Here is a 14,997-nt window from a genome sequence, read left to right on the forward strand (position 1 = left end):
ATGTTTCTAGTTCTAAATGGTATGTAAAATGTTCTATAGTACAATTAGCCAGGATTTTAAAAAAACCAATGTTTGCATTATACAAATACAAAGAGAGTACAATACTAAGGTGATTCTTTAACGTCCCACTTACAACTATTTAAATATGTTAGAACATATATTACAAATAACTGAAAATACAAAGGAAATAGAAAATCTAGTTATAAAATATGTAAATTTGGTTTTAGATATATGTTTCTTTATCTATTACCTTCAGTGCACTAGGACAAACTGTGTCCTTGATTATATAATTTTACATATACTCATCCTAGTTAACATGCAAATGTTATGTAAGATAGACATAACATAATTCAAATGTGGATTAAGATTTATTTCTGGATCAATATGATCCAGGATTTTGTTTCTTAATGGCCTTTACCATCTAGTCCTCTCTCTAAAGATGCTGTCTTTCTCCACTCACCTTCATATACAGTAGATCCTAGGATGAACTGCTTAGAGGAAACATGATATTTAACAAATAATACATGGTCCCCACTCATAAAAAAATGTGCTGGTTAGCCCAGCGTGGTGTCACATGCACTCAGGAGGCAGAGGCAGGCAGATCGATGTGAGTTTGAGGCCAGCCTAGTCTACAAAGCAAGTCTAGGACAGCCAAGGCTGTCTCAGAGAAACCCTGTCTCAAAAAAACAATAATAATAATAATAATAATAATAATAATAATAATAATAATAATAAATAAAACACAGAAATGTGATGGTTGACCAAGGAGGACTATGAATAGGGATTTCCCCAAAAGCAGCTATTGTCTGTAGAGACTGACTGACTGACTAGAATTTTAGTACTGTTTAGAGATTGGAATATTGTAGATCCAGAAGTGAATTAACTAACTGTGGCTTAGTTTTAATCTCACTTTTGTGTCAGAACTAACATTTTGTGACTAATAGATTAAAAAAAAAACCTTTTAGAATGTATTAATTTACCAGATCACAAGCTTCTACCAACTCCAAGCTCAGAATGTCATTAAATAGTATCTTAGACCTACAGAAAAGATTTCCTTATTCCCAAGTGCCTACTTCTCTGATGTACCCTCCAATGTATTTTAAACTTGCCTTAATTTATGACTGGTTTTGTTCTATAAAGCTATAATACTTCATAAAACTGCTTCCATGTTGGAACATGAATTTGGGGTAAACTAAGTCTGTGTTGCTCGGTTACTGTCACTCAAAATGGCTGCAGAATAAACCATCTCTTATGTCTTTTTAGAATAGAGCTGTGGCTTTTGTGTCAACACTTCTGACCCAAGAAAGAGGTACATTTGTTAGGTTTCCTTATGATGCCATTGAACATCATGAAGTCTTTCCCTTGACACCTCTGCATGAATGGTTGAAAGGAACATAGGCCTCCTATCTTCAGTGTCTTTCTGATCAGGTGCTCATAAAATTCCTATGCTAATTAATTACCCTGTCCCCTGCTGGCTGCAGCACTCTGGAGAGATGGCCCTGTCCCTTGCCTGCCTGGGAGGTCCTGGAGATTGGGCCCCTATAGAGTGAGTGAGAAAGAGCTGGGATGCTGAAGGTAGGAAAGCTGGCCCCCACCCTCGCCTGGGCAAAGCCCAGAGATCTGGCCCTGGTATCTCAGGCACAGGAGAGCTAGTGAGCTGACCACAACCCAGCCACCACCTAAACCCAGATCCAGGTATTTGAGTTGGCCCAACCCAACACCTACCCCATCTATGAACTGCTGAATATCTTAAAGGGGCCTGTCCTGCAGAACCAAAGCTGCAGGATCTCCATGTCACAGGGCAACAACAGGATAAGTGAGAGGAGTCCTGGTGAGGATCCAGTATTGATGGTGTGGCAGAAGCCAGAGGCCTCCAACCAGAACAGTGACTCACTGCAATAAACACCGGGCAGAAGAGTATGCTGTGCGGCAGACACATCATGACACATTGCAGCTTCCATGATAAGATTTTTTTTTTCTTTTACAGGGTTAGGTTGCAAATACAGATATGGAGAGAGATGAGTGGAATCGGGGGTGCATGATGTGAAATTCACAAAGAATAAATAAAAGTTTTAAAAATTCCTATACTAAGATGTGGCAGATACGTATGAGAAGTAGAAGAAAACCGCAGAGTTAAGCAGTTGAGGGGTCTCAGGTGACAAAAGCCAAAAGGCAATTATATTAGGTTCTCTAGAGTAACAGAAGTTATAGAATGAATCTCTGTCTGTCTGTCTGTCTCTCTCTATATGTGTATATGTGTGTGTATGTATGTAATTTATTACAATGACTTACAAACTGTCCAACAATAGCTGCCTATGAATGAAAAGTCCAAGAATCCAGTAGTGCAGTGAGTTCTGAGTACTCCTCAGAAGCAATACCGGATGGACATGGCAGCAGCTAAAGCACTCTGTAAATCTACATATGACTTCAGTAATTGAAGATGCTTTGGTACCTGTAGGTGTTGGCAAATTGGAAAGCCTATTCCAGATACTGTAAAAATGTCATTCTTATGTTGCTTTAGAACTGTTTCTGGTCCCAAACTCTATTCAAATATATATATATATATATATATATATATATATATATATATATATATATATATATATATAATGACTTATAGGCTGTGGTCCAGCTAGTTCAACAATGTCTGTCTATGAACAGAAGCTGTAGAAATCTGTAGTTGTTCGGTCTACAAGGCTAGATGTTACAGCTGGTCTTTAGTATATGCCAGAATCTGGAAGAAGCAGGCAATAATGACAGTGAAGGAATGCACTTGCTAGAGAGGAAAAGATGAAACAGGCAAAGAGAGAAAGAGATCTTCCTTCTTCCATGTCCTATATATAGGCTGTTAGAAGGTGGGGCCCAGATTGAAGTTGGATCTCCCCACCTCAAAATATGTGGATTAAAAGAATATAGTCCCACCACCAAGATACAGATTACAAGTGTGTCTTTTAACTTCAGATAACTTCATTTGGTGTTTAATTTCAAATGTGATCAAATCGACAACCAAGACTACCAATCACAATAATAAGTCAAAATATACTAGAGACAAAGAAAACCAAGGCAAACAAAACAGAAACCAAAATGTCTTCAAAGTTTCTAAGGCGGACAAAATCCAAACTGCCTTTAGAGATCTGAAAGCAAGCAATCAAAAGGACCAAACCCAATACCTATACCAAAACGCCTTCAACGCAACCAAACAGATGCTTAAATATTTTTAAAGCAGACAAAAATGTGTCTATCAAATAACAATCCTTCCTTAAGCAAGAAAAATGGAATGTTGACCAAACCAAGGGAGGACTGTAGCCCCAGAAAGAACTCAGCTACTGGTCCACCTGAAGGCCTCGAGTCAGTGGGTACATGCAGGTACCTGATTACTTGCCAAGCAATTCTGATGACAAGTGGGTCACTCTCTGAGTCCCACATTGTGGTGCTGAGAAACTCCGCATTAGGCAGATTCCCGGTACACAGGCGGAAAGGGGGTGGGGCTAGGTAATTAGTGTGGTTTCCTCCCATTCCCGACCTGACATAAAAACCTGGCAGCTTAACACAAAAGCCTTCTGGGCATTTTGTCCTGCTGGTCGGGACTTCTGCTGACAGACTGACTCAACAAGTTCAAGGCTGGAAGCTAGGAGTGTGGTAAGTTAATAAATTTCAAAATTGTTTTTTCTATTAGTCACCGGGTTAGAGTTCTAACACAGAGGTGGGGAAAGAGGGCTTGCAAAATAAAACTAGCCCAAGACAAGGTAGTTAGCCTCTGGACCTGCAGCATTCCAGTCTCTCCAGAGTACTGCAGTTCAAATCAGTCATTTAGTCCCTGTAGGCAATCTGCCTTTTTTGGAGGGGTGGGGGGGGGGTGTTGGTTTTTTGAGACAAGTGTAACCTGGGCTGTCTTGGAACTTGCTCTGGAGACCAGGCTGGCCTTCAATTCAGAGACCCTCCTTGCCTCTGTTTCCCAAGAGCTCAGTTTAAAGGCATGTGCCACCACATCCAGGCACATTCATCTTCTCAGAAGCTCTTGTTCACAGGAGGATGTGTTAAGAAAGGAATTTTATTGTCAGTGTGTGGCTGTGATCTTTAGAGGACAAAGTAGGAGGTCCTCAGAAGCAGGCCGGGTACCACCAAACTGCTGGCCCAGGGATTTGTGTAAAGCCCAAGGTAGAGATACTCAAGTGTGGCAATTAGGAAGGGATGAGTGGATCAGCCCAGTTGTCCCAAACATGACCCAGGTGCCCCCTTTGCATTTCAGTCACCGTCCTCATATAGAGATTGCAAATCGGATGGTCATTTGAGGGAAGAGAGAAAATGAGAAAGCAGAAATTCTTTCTTGAATCTTGGGCCTCTGACCCTGGCATTGCCTGTCAGCTGCAGCACTGAAATTGAGCCAAGGCATGGTGTCTTGCATACAGCAGCAGTTTCTTGTCAAGGAACAAACAAAAAAACCAAAAAACCAGAGAAATAGTTTTCCATACAGTAGCTTATATAAACCAAGGCCTATTGTGTAGGGTGTAGGATTTTTTGGACTGATGAGGGGTGGGTGGGTGGGTGGGGGACAAATTGTTCTAGTTTGTTTTTTGTTGCTGTGATAAATACAATGACCAAAAAGCAACTTGGAGATGAAAGGGTTTATTTACTTCATCTGATAGATTACAGTCCACCACTGAGGGAAGCCCAGGAGCTTGAAGCAGAAGCCACAGAGGAATGCTGCTTACTGGTTTGCTCTCAGGCTTGCTGAGCTACCCTTTTATAAAACCCCAGGCCACCTGTGTAGGGATGGTACTGAAGATGGTGGGCTTTGGCCTCCTACATCAGCCAGCAGTCGAGACAATGCCCACATATGCCGTGAGCCAATCTGTATAGGCAAATTCTCAATTTATATTCATACTACTAAGCTGACTATAGTTTGTGTCAAGCTTACAATAAAAACTAACCAGTATACTAATCACTTTCCCCCTTCATTAAAAATAGATTTTAGTTACATAATATATCCTCACCAGTTTCTCCTCTCTCTTCTCCCAGTTTCTTTCTCTCTCCCCTCCCATCCAGATCCATGCCCTTTCTGTCTCTTATTAGAGAATAAACAGGCTTCTAAAGGGTAATAATAAGATAAAAGGTAGTAAGATAAAATGAAACTAACAGATCAGAATAAGACACAACAACAAATCAAAGGAAAAGAGCCTAAGAAAAAGCATGAGAAATAGATATAGACACAGAGACCCATTCAATCGCACACCCAGGAATCCTATAAAAAAAACCCACTAAACTGGAAGACATAATATATATGTAAAGAGACCTGTAGGGTAAAGAGAGAGAACACATGCGTGCGCACGTGCACACACACACACACACACACACACACACACACACACACACACACACTAAAAAAAAAAAAACTAAAAAGAAAAAGTCCCAACACAACATGATGAGACAAGGAATCTCCAAAGATGCCACTGAGTTTCTTTTTTGATGGGCATGCAGGCTAACCTTAAGAGTAATTTGTTTCTGGCTGGGCATGGTGGCAGATGCCTATAATCCCAGCACTTGGGAGGCAGAGGCAGGTGGATCACTTTGAGCTCGTGGCCAGCCTGGTCTACAAAGTGAGTCCAGGACAGCCAAGAAACCCTGTCTTGAAAAAACTGAAAAAAAAAAAAAAGAGTAGTTTGTTCCCTGGTGAGATTCCCTTGGGGGGGAAAAAACCCTAAGTTTTCATTTGGAAGTGGTTATCAATTAGAGGCACATGTGTTTACTCTTCTTTTCAGCTCATCTGGTGCAGACACCTGCAGGCCCTGTGCATGCTGCCTTAGTCTCTGAGAGTTCATTTGTGTGCAGACCCTGCTTTTTAATGGCAATACAGAGAATAGGGTGGGACACCCAGGTTCAGTGATGGGAGGAGAAAGAAGCAAGTGGACAGAAGGATGCATATGAAGAGGACCAGGACATACCAGAAGAAATGAGCCAGACCTAGGAAATGAGGAAAAAGCAAGTATAATGTGGGAAATCTGAATGGGAGGACACTATACTAGCTTTGAGCTTAATTGCACAGCATTGTGCTATAGGCTGATTAAATAGATTCTAGTCTCTTTGTGTGGTTATCTGGGCAAATACCTGGTTCAGGAGTAACAACTGATTATACTAAGATTATAAATCAATATTAAATATTAATAATCATCTCAACAAATACTGAAACCAAGCAAAGCACATAACAAAACCTGTAGCTTCATGTCTGATGTCAAAAGGCCTGGATAGCGCTATGCCTCCAGGGGCTTTGCCTGTAATGTGTATCTCTCTTGGGCCACCTCCATTCCCTGTATAGAACTCTCCTTGGCAGAAATTTCATGGCTCTGGCATCCTCCAACATCTTATGGTCTCCAACAGACATGGGTCTCTAGCAGCACAGGCTTCTCTTCTATATCTCCACAACACAATGTCTCCTCAAGACATCTTGCTCCCTCAGGTCCTTCACACAGATACTCTGCTGACACCTGCTGCCTGGCCTGAGCAGCCCTCTGGAACCAAGAAGGAAGAATCTACTGCCCACTGCATTTTCACTGCATTTGCCTCTAAAGCCAGCACCACATGGATGGCACACTCTACCAAGCTCTATTGTCAGTTTGGGATGAACCTTCACCCACTGATGCACATGATCATGAGTTTGCAGTTGCTTTCTAGGAGCAGAACATTCCTTAGGCCTTTCTGTTTTACAAGTTGGATGCTTAGCTGAGTGAGATCTTGCTCTGAGGACAGCCATCCCCTTGTTCCAGTACAGAGCAGAGGCTTCTTCCTTTCTATTTTTTAAAAAATTTATGTGCATGGGTGTTTTGCTTACACATATATCTGTGTGAGGGTAGCAGTTACAGACAGTTTGTGAGCTGCCATGTGGCTGCTGGGATTTGAACCTAGTCCTTTGGGAGAGCAGGCAGTGCTCTTCGCCACTGAGCCATCACCCCAGCCCCAGCAGTGCTCTTCTTAATGGTATTTATCTCCTTATCTCTTTATGCTCAGACCTTGGCTGTAATAGTTAGTTTAGGAGTGACCTCTTTCCCTTCAAAACTACATTTGTATTTCTTTTTATCCTACTTGCTCTTTTTCACTGATTACAACCATGCCGTAGACTAAATATATTTTGCTTTCTTAAAATTGCCTCCATCAAAAAAAGAAGTGTGTTACTTTGAAATTTACTCTCAGACAATTTTTAGGACAAGGGAAAAGACAGACAAATATTTTGCCAAACCTTACAAGAATTGCCTCTAGCTTTGCTGCTGAAAGTACTCCCTCTGAAACCTCTTGGACCTCCATAGTCCACATCACTCCCAGCATTAGCATCTTTCTGGTTCCTTCTAGGATGATCCATTACACCCTGCTTATATCATTCAACTACTTTTTTAGTCCAGAGTTCCAAAATGTCCACATTGTTCCAAAATTCCCATATTCCTACAAAATCACATTCATTACAGTAACAGTCTACTTTTTGGTGTCAACTTCCATACTAATAACTTTATGTTTCTATGTAAAGCACCATGACTCTGGCAACTTATAGGGAAAAAAGTTTATTTAGCTTATGGCCCAGACATTTGAGTCCATAAAGGTAAGGACAGCAGGGCAGCAGCAGCAGCAGCAGCAGCAGCAGCAGCAGCAGCAGCAGCAGCAGCAGCAGCAGCAAGATGAGCATTTGCATCTTGAACTGCACCCATGAAGCAGAGTGGTATGGAATCTTTTAACTCTCAAATCCCATCTCCAGTCTACAGTAACACACTTCCTCTTCCCACTAGGTTGCCACTCCTAAGCCTCCCCAAACAGCGCCACCAATTGGACAACAAGTGTTCAAACATCTGATCTACAGAGGACATCCTTATTCAACTACAGCCTCTGAGTATGTTTGGTTAACACCTAGAAAGTCAGGTACATCAACCTTGTCCTTTTAGCTTCAGTGTAACATTTAGATAAAGCTCAAGTAAAACCAACCACTTAAAATAAATCCTGATTTTATTAAGACATAGTTTTCAAATAGTTATCTTGATTAGACATAGCTTTCAAAAAAAATCTTTGTAAATGTTACCAAGAAGAGATCAATAAAAGAACTATACTGATTTAAATAGAATTCTCAATAAAGGAATCTCAAATGGCCAAGAAACAAGTAAAGAATGTTCAACATCATTAGCCAGCAAAGAAAACACAAAACTGCTTTGAGATTCCATCATACACCTGTCAGAATGGTTAAGATCAGTAACACAAGTGACAGCACATGCTGGCAAAGATGTGGAACAAGGGAAATACCCTTCCATTGTTGGTGGGAGTGCTAACTTGCACATCTACTGTGAAAATCAATATGTGGGTCCCCCAGAAAGATGGAATCAATATATCTCAAGACTCAGCTATACCACTCTTGGCCATATACGGAAATAACACTATCCTACCACAAGGACACTTGCACAACCGTTTTCATTGTGCCTGTTCATAAGAGCCAGAACCTGGAAACAACTTAGATGTCTCTCAACAGATGAATGGATAAAGAAAATATAGTACATTTACACACTTAATAGAGTATTATTTGGCTGCTAAAAATGGCATCATGAAATTTGTAGGCAGATGGATAAAACTAGAAAAAAGTCATTCTGAGTGAGCTTTCCCAGACACAGAATGATAAATATGGTATTATTTGCTTATATATGGATATTAGCCATCAAATAAATGATAAAAGAATTGATTTTATGGGTGGACTGAGGCCTGGAGGAGAAAGGAGCAGGAGTAGAGGGGAGGGAGACGGAGTTGAGAAAGGGAGACACAGAGAGACAGCTAGAACTGAGGGACATTTGAAGAACAGATTGGAAACCCAGAACTTTCTAAAATATATGGAGGCAATCCTAATAAAGTTGCCAAATAATGAGTCCCAACTAGACATCTTTTGACACCAAATGAATCTTCCAGTGCTGGGACTGGGTTCTATCTAAATGGGTTGTTGGCCAAAGGGTCCCATGGGAATCCTCTAACAACCTTGGCTATTGTCAAGACAATAGGTTGCTCTCCACAAACTGACAGCAAGGCCCCAGTGCTGAAGACAAAACCTATACAACTCACTAAATTTTGAAAGGCTGAGCTGATGCCTACACAGCACCTTCACCCCTACATCCTAGTGTCTTTGGAATAGGATATAGTGTATGAAAAACAATCGAGGCAGGGCCAGGGAGGAGAGGGAGAGATAGACAGAAGCAGAGACAGAGAGAGCACAGCATGTCTAGGGAAGCATACTTAAAATTTTGTACAGTATCTGAAAGGAAAAGATAAAATAAAATTGAAAAATTTCTCATAAAAAAAGAGAAAGTTGACCCAGAAGATCAGGCAGCCTTAATAGTGTTGCCCAGCAGGAAGGTGCGTGTAATGGATATAGGGAGGGAGGAGCTTCTGAGAAAGATGCCTAGAGAAGGATGGATGTGATGTTTACTTTTCTAGTTTACCAGGGAAATAGAAAGAGAGGTCCAAGCCCAATGGGGGAGGGGTCCATTCTCAACAACCTCCGGGGCTACTAATCCCAGTGTAGCTACCTAATAATGCCAACCAGAAAGAGATTTCGCATAGGTCACACAGAGCTGACAACCTGTCAGATGACCTTGCAGGAGAGATGGAAGCTAGAACAATGATTGGTGGGATCAGAACTTGACCAGAGCATACATGCATACATACATACATGCATGCATACATACATACATACATACATACATATATACACACACATATATATAATATGTAATATAGTGTGTGTGTATGTAAAGTCCTGAATTTGTTCTCCTTCCAAGTGTGCCATATTAAAGAAATCCCCTTTCTGAGTTTCACTAGTGCATGCCTTTCGAATTGGTATATTGAGGACTGGTAGGCAAACCCAGTCTTTAGGGTTGTTAGAGCCCAGGTTTGTACCCTGAACTCTGGTGACATCAGAATCAATGGCACTATGGGGGCAATCAGATTTGTAAACATAGTGCAAGTTTACTGAATTTCACAATGCTTCATTGCTGGGTACCTTGGACTCTGCACTAAATGAAAAAAAAAATCACAGGACAGGAAAGTAAAAAATATTCAAAACTATCTCTGTCATTGTTTCATTTGGGAAGCTGTATACTCAGGTAATTAATTTTATGGCTTCTCAAGTCTCTGATGGGGTTAAAGACCAGAAAGTTTAGTTTTACAATTAAGCTTAGTTGTTTAGGAGTTAAGATGTTTTTAGGTCTAGATAGATGTTTTAAGTTTATAATGACGAGACATGATAGATATTGATTTACATTCAGAATTTTAGATGCACCAACATAGAAAAGATGTTTTCTTCATGGCTGCCAAATACAAATAGCCAGAACATTAAGAATATAACATTTGTATAATTCCTGATTGTTTCATGGTTCTTCTTGCTGTTGGTAGTTTATTGTATATATGTGTAATAATAAAAATGTACATGTAAAAAAGAAAAAATATTCCCTGATGAAACCAGGTACAGTGGTACAAGCTACAAAGTGAGTCCAGGATAGCCAGGGCTACACAGAGAAACCTTGTATCAAAAATCAAACAAACAAACAAACAAATAAATAAACTGTAGTTGCTATGCTAGTTGACGTTGAAAAAGGGTATTGATATATATCAATCTTCATAACATTGGATTCACACATTATTTAAAAATTAAAGACTGTATTTCAAATGTAGTTGCCAATTAGACAAATGGAATATTAGAGCGGAACGTTTGAGGAACTTCTGACTTCTAGAGAACACAGTTTGCAGGCTCCTGGCTCAGTGTTAAGTCAGGTGGTGCTCACACAACCTAAGGTGAACAGTTAATCTGGAATATCAGTTTTTCAAACATCTAGGAGTAAACCAGACATGAGACTGTGTATGAAAACTCCAGCTATTTCTTGTTGGGAGTAATGGGAAGACAAGAGCCAGCATATTTGTCATGTAGCAACAGTTAAAAAGTCAGAGCAAAAATTATGTTTATTACTATCCTGTAGATTTCCTTCATATTTGACTAAAAGAAAATGCAAAACACTAAAAGTGTGGGTGGAACTTGATACTCAAGCTTTTTTAAGAAAAAGAACAACATGTAAGTTTAGGAAAATCTAGCCACATAAAACCACAGGATAGATATAATTACTTTCATAGAGTAGGATTTTAAAATAAACTCTAATGCTTAACAATTATTTACCAAGAGTAAAAGTGTTCTAATTACCAGCTGCAAGTCATCGCACTTAAATTTGGCTTTTTTAGTTTTACCTACTATATTAGAAGTGTTTCAGCATTAAAAGCCAAATCTTATGTTTTAAATGGTGATGTTCTCATAGTAAAATTGGATCTGGGCTTTATAACCAGTGTTATAAACTAAATGATAGTGTAATTATATCTATAAACATTAAATAGACCTATAAATAGAAATGCACCGTGGAAGAATGCTGAAATGCTAAGACTAACACGATAGCTTCTTGGGACTTATATTATCAATTTAAACTTTTTAAATACAGAAAGTTATTATTTTATTGTATTTTATGTTTTGTAATACATCCCAGGCCGGCTTCAAGCTCAATAGTTTACTGCTTCAGCCTCTTATGTGCTTGCTTTCCTGGCATTGCCCCCAAATTGGGCTTCTCATGAAGTGGTTTTTTGCTTTGCTTTTGTTCTGAAGTTAAAATTTGATTACAGTATTTCTCCCTTGCCCTTTCTCCCTCTAAACACTCCCATATCCCACCTCCTGCTCTGCTTCAAATTCAATCTCTTAACTTTTCAGTTGTTATTGCATGCATATAAGTATATGTATACGCATATCTATTCTATTTCATCTACTATCTATCTATCTACCTCTCATTTATCTATCTTTCTAAAATAACCTGTATATATATATATATGTGTGTGTGTGTGTGTGTGTGTGTGTGTGTGTGTGTGTATAATGTGCATGGGAGATAAACATGTTTTTATTTTTATCCCAAGTGTTGGATGAGGAACAGACTTGTGAGAGAGCAGGTCATGTTTATCCACTTAGAAGTCGAACCATTTCTTGGGGTGGGGGGCTTGGTTGTTGCCAGCTGAAAAACATCCTGGTACAGACTCTGAGATGATATATATATATATATATATATATATATATATATATATATATATATATATATATATATATAAACAGGAGGCTGTGTTTTTTCTGACTTGGTATTATTTGGCTGTTCATTGCTCTACTTCAAGACGCTCCTAGAGAGAACCACTCCCAGGAAGGCTTCAAGGCTTTGGGCTCTGGCTGAGGCTCCAGGTTCTAGTTGCTCCAGGTTCCAGCAGCAACCTTGGTGGAATTGCTGGTCTGCTGAAATCCTGCTGACTATGCCAGGGGATCATTCCTAGGAACTGATACCCAGAAGGCTTCATTCTTGTTTCCCTTAATATCCTTTCTCTCTAGTTTCGGGTAGTCTAGTCAGGTTGTAAGGGAGGTATGTTCATTTAATAAGCTCATAATAAAGTATAATTGTTAAGGAAATTACATATATATATATATACATATATATATATATATATATTCAGTTTTGAACTTGACAACCAATTGGTGTGTTCTTCCCTCAAAAAGGTCACCTCTCGTACTTCCAAATTACTCAGCTCCCTGTAGTACTTTGTAAAGGGTTGAGGCCTCTTAGGCTTTTTTTTTTTCATTCTCTATCCAGTTTGGCATATCCACTTGTATTATCTAGTTTGGTTTACATTTGGTAAATTGTGAGATATTATGTTGGTGAGATTATGGGTTTAGCTTCTGATGTTACTAGAAGACAAATTCTCATAGCAAACTCCCTAAATCTTTTTTAGAATCTTCCCATTCTCACTTCGGTAATGTTCCCAAACCTTTGGAGTAGGAACATTTTTTAGGTGGTGTATCCATTGACACTGGGCTCCACAATTCTGTATTTTGATTAGATGTGGTTTTCTGTAGTGGTGCCCATCTGTTGCAAAGAGAAGTTTTCTTGATAAGCTATGAAGGCAAATGCTCATGAATTGTTAAAGATTATGCTGGCTTAGTAAATTAGTGGTTAGAGAGACTCTTGTCCAATAACCATAACTACTAGCACTGCATTAGATTTCCAGCACCGACATGGTCTCCTTGTTGAGCAAGTCTTAAGTCAAATTAGAGAGTTGTTGGTGACTATCAAAGTAGGTATGATTATTTGTTATGTTGGTCATTGATGTGGTTCACAGGTGTCATGGTTGGGTACGTCTATTAGCAGACACCCTCCTTTAGAAGTTTGTACAGTGCTTTCTGATACCGTGAAAGCCAGTCCTCAAGGAGGAGACTTTCAGATCAGTTCCAGATTAGGGTCCTTTTTCTGAAGTCCATGGTATCTTCAGCATACATTTAAATATAAAATGTATTTGTATTTTGTTTTTATTTTTGAAGACAGGGTCTCAGTTTGTGTCCCAGGCTGTCTTCAAACTCAGTAGCTTCCAACTTTAGCCTTCTGAATACTAGCGTTACAGGCATGGGCCACAACATTGGGCTTTCTTTGAAGTTTTCAAAGCCAAACATCAGAACAGAACAGGAGGCACTGGCTTGTTTTCCTTGTTGACTCTTAAGACTAACCATGTTTGAACAGAGAGACAAGCTGCTTGAGGGCAGAAAACAAGTGCAGCTGTTATAAGTGCTTGTAGTTTGAAACATCAAGGTCACAGTAAAGTTTCTGACTCATGCCTGGAATCAACATGGTAGGAAGAGGGCAGGCACCATGCCCTGCTTTCTTTTATTTTGCTAGATGTTTCACAGGGCTGAAGATCTAAATAACAAACTGTGGGGTCCCATGCCAAATTCTGCCATGTCAGAAATCCTGTGCTTAGGCTGTATGCTGTGACCTTCGAGTTGCTGACCTTTACTTCACCACGAGGTCTTGTGTTCTAGGCTATCCCTGGACTATTTACCTTTGAAAGAAGTAGAGAAGTCTCAACTTGGAACCACCCAGAGGATCTAGGAAGTTCTTACAAGGAACTACTCAGAGAACTAGGAAGTTCTACAGGGAATGATTCAAGTTATTGCATTCTTGCACGGGGGCTAGGGTAAGTGAGATAAGAATAGATCCTATTGACCTTGCTCTATATATGTTCCTGCGAGTCGGCAATAAAGTGAATCTTGATCAGAAATTTCCTGACTTGATTCATTATTTCTCGTGTCTCTGTACCCTACTTTCAATCCCCACTCCCTCTTTCAGGTGAACCCTGATTCAATTTTTCCCCATGGGCTGGAACCCAACAACAAATACACCATTTTTTATATTTATTTAATAATGCATTCAAAGGTTTGCACATACCGCTTGTGTCAGAGAGTATGAGAAAGTAGCATAAAGTAAAAAGAGTTTTACAAATAGTAAAGATGAAGGAAGGGGCGTGGCTCGGTACTGGACCTTTTTTCTAACATACGTGGACTTTGAGTTCTACCCCCAACACTGCCAACCAACAAACAAATGCAAAAATGAAAAACAATGCTACCTAACAAATAGGATGCATCATAAATTGGCACACAACATTACTACAATGGTTAACCCTCATCAGCTACCTGATTGGCTTTAGGGTCATCATTGAAACAGCTTTGGGTGTGTTTAAGTTTGTCTGGATAGATTGAAGGAAGAGAGAAGACCTACCTTAAGGGTGGGCAGCCCTGGGCTGGGGCTCTAGACTGAACAAAAAGGAGAAAGTGGGCAGAGTATCAGCATCCATCTTCTGACTGTGGATGTAATGTGACCGCCTGCCTTCCTGTCTTTCCTTAACTACAGTGATGGACTGTATTCCTTAAGCTGTGGAGCAAGAACAACAGCAAAAATAATAATATGATAAAAAAAAACTCCTTGTCATTAAAGTTGCTTAGCAGCTATTTGGTTAGAGAAATAAGAATAGCAACAAATGCAATAGGGATGATCAAAATTAATGGGTAGGCAGCCATGGTAGCACTCATCTGTAATCACAAAGCTCAGAGGGCTAAGAAAGAGGATTGAAGAAGGTATAAAGCTAGTT

This window comes from Acomys minous, assembly GCF_964271855.1.
Source record: "Acomys minous genome assembly, chromosome: 6".
In the NCBI taxonomy this organism is placed as follows: domain Eukaryota; kingdom Metazoa; phylum Chordata; class Mammalia; order Rodentia; family Muridae; genus Acomys; species Acomys minous.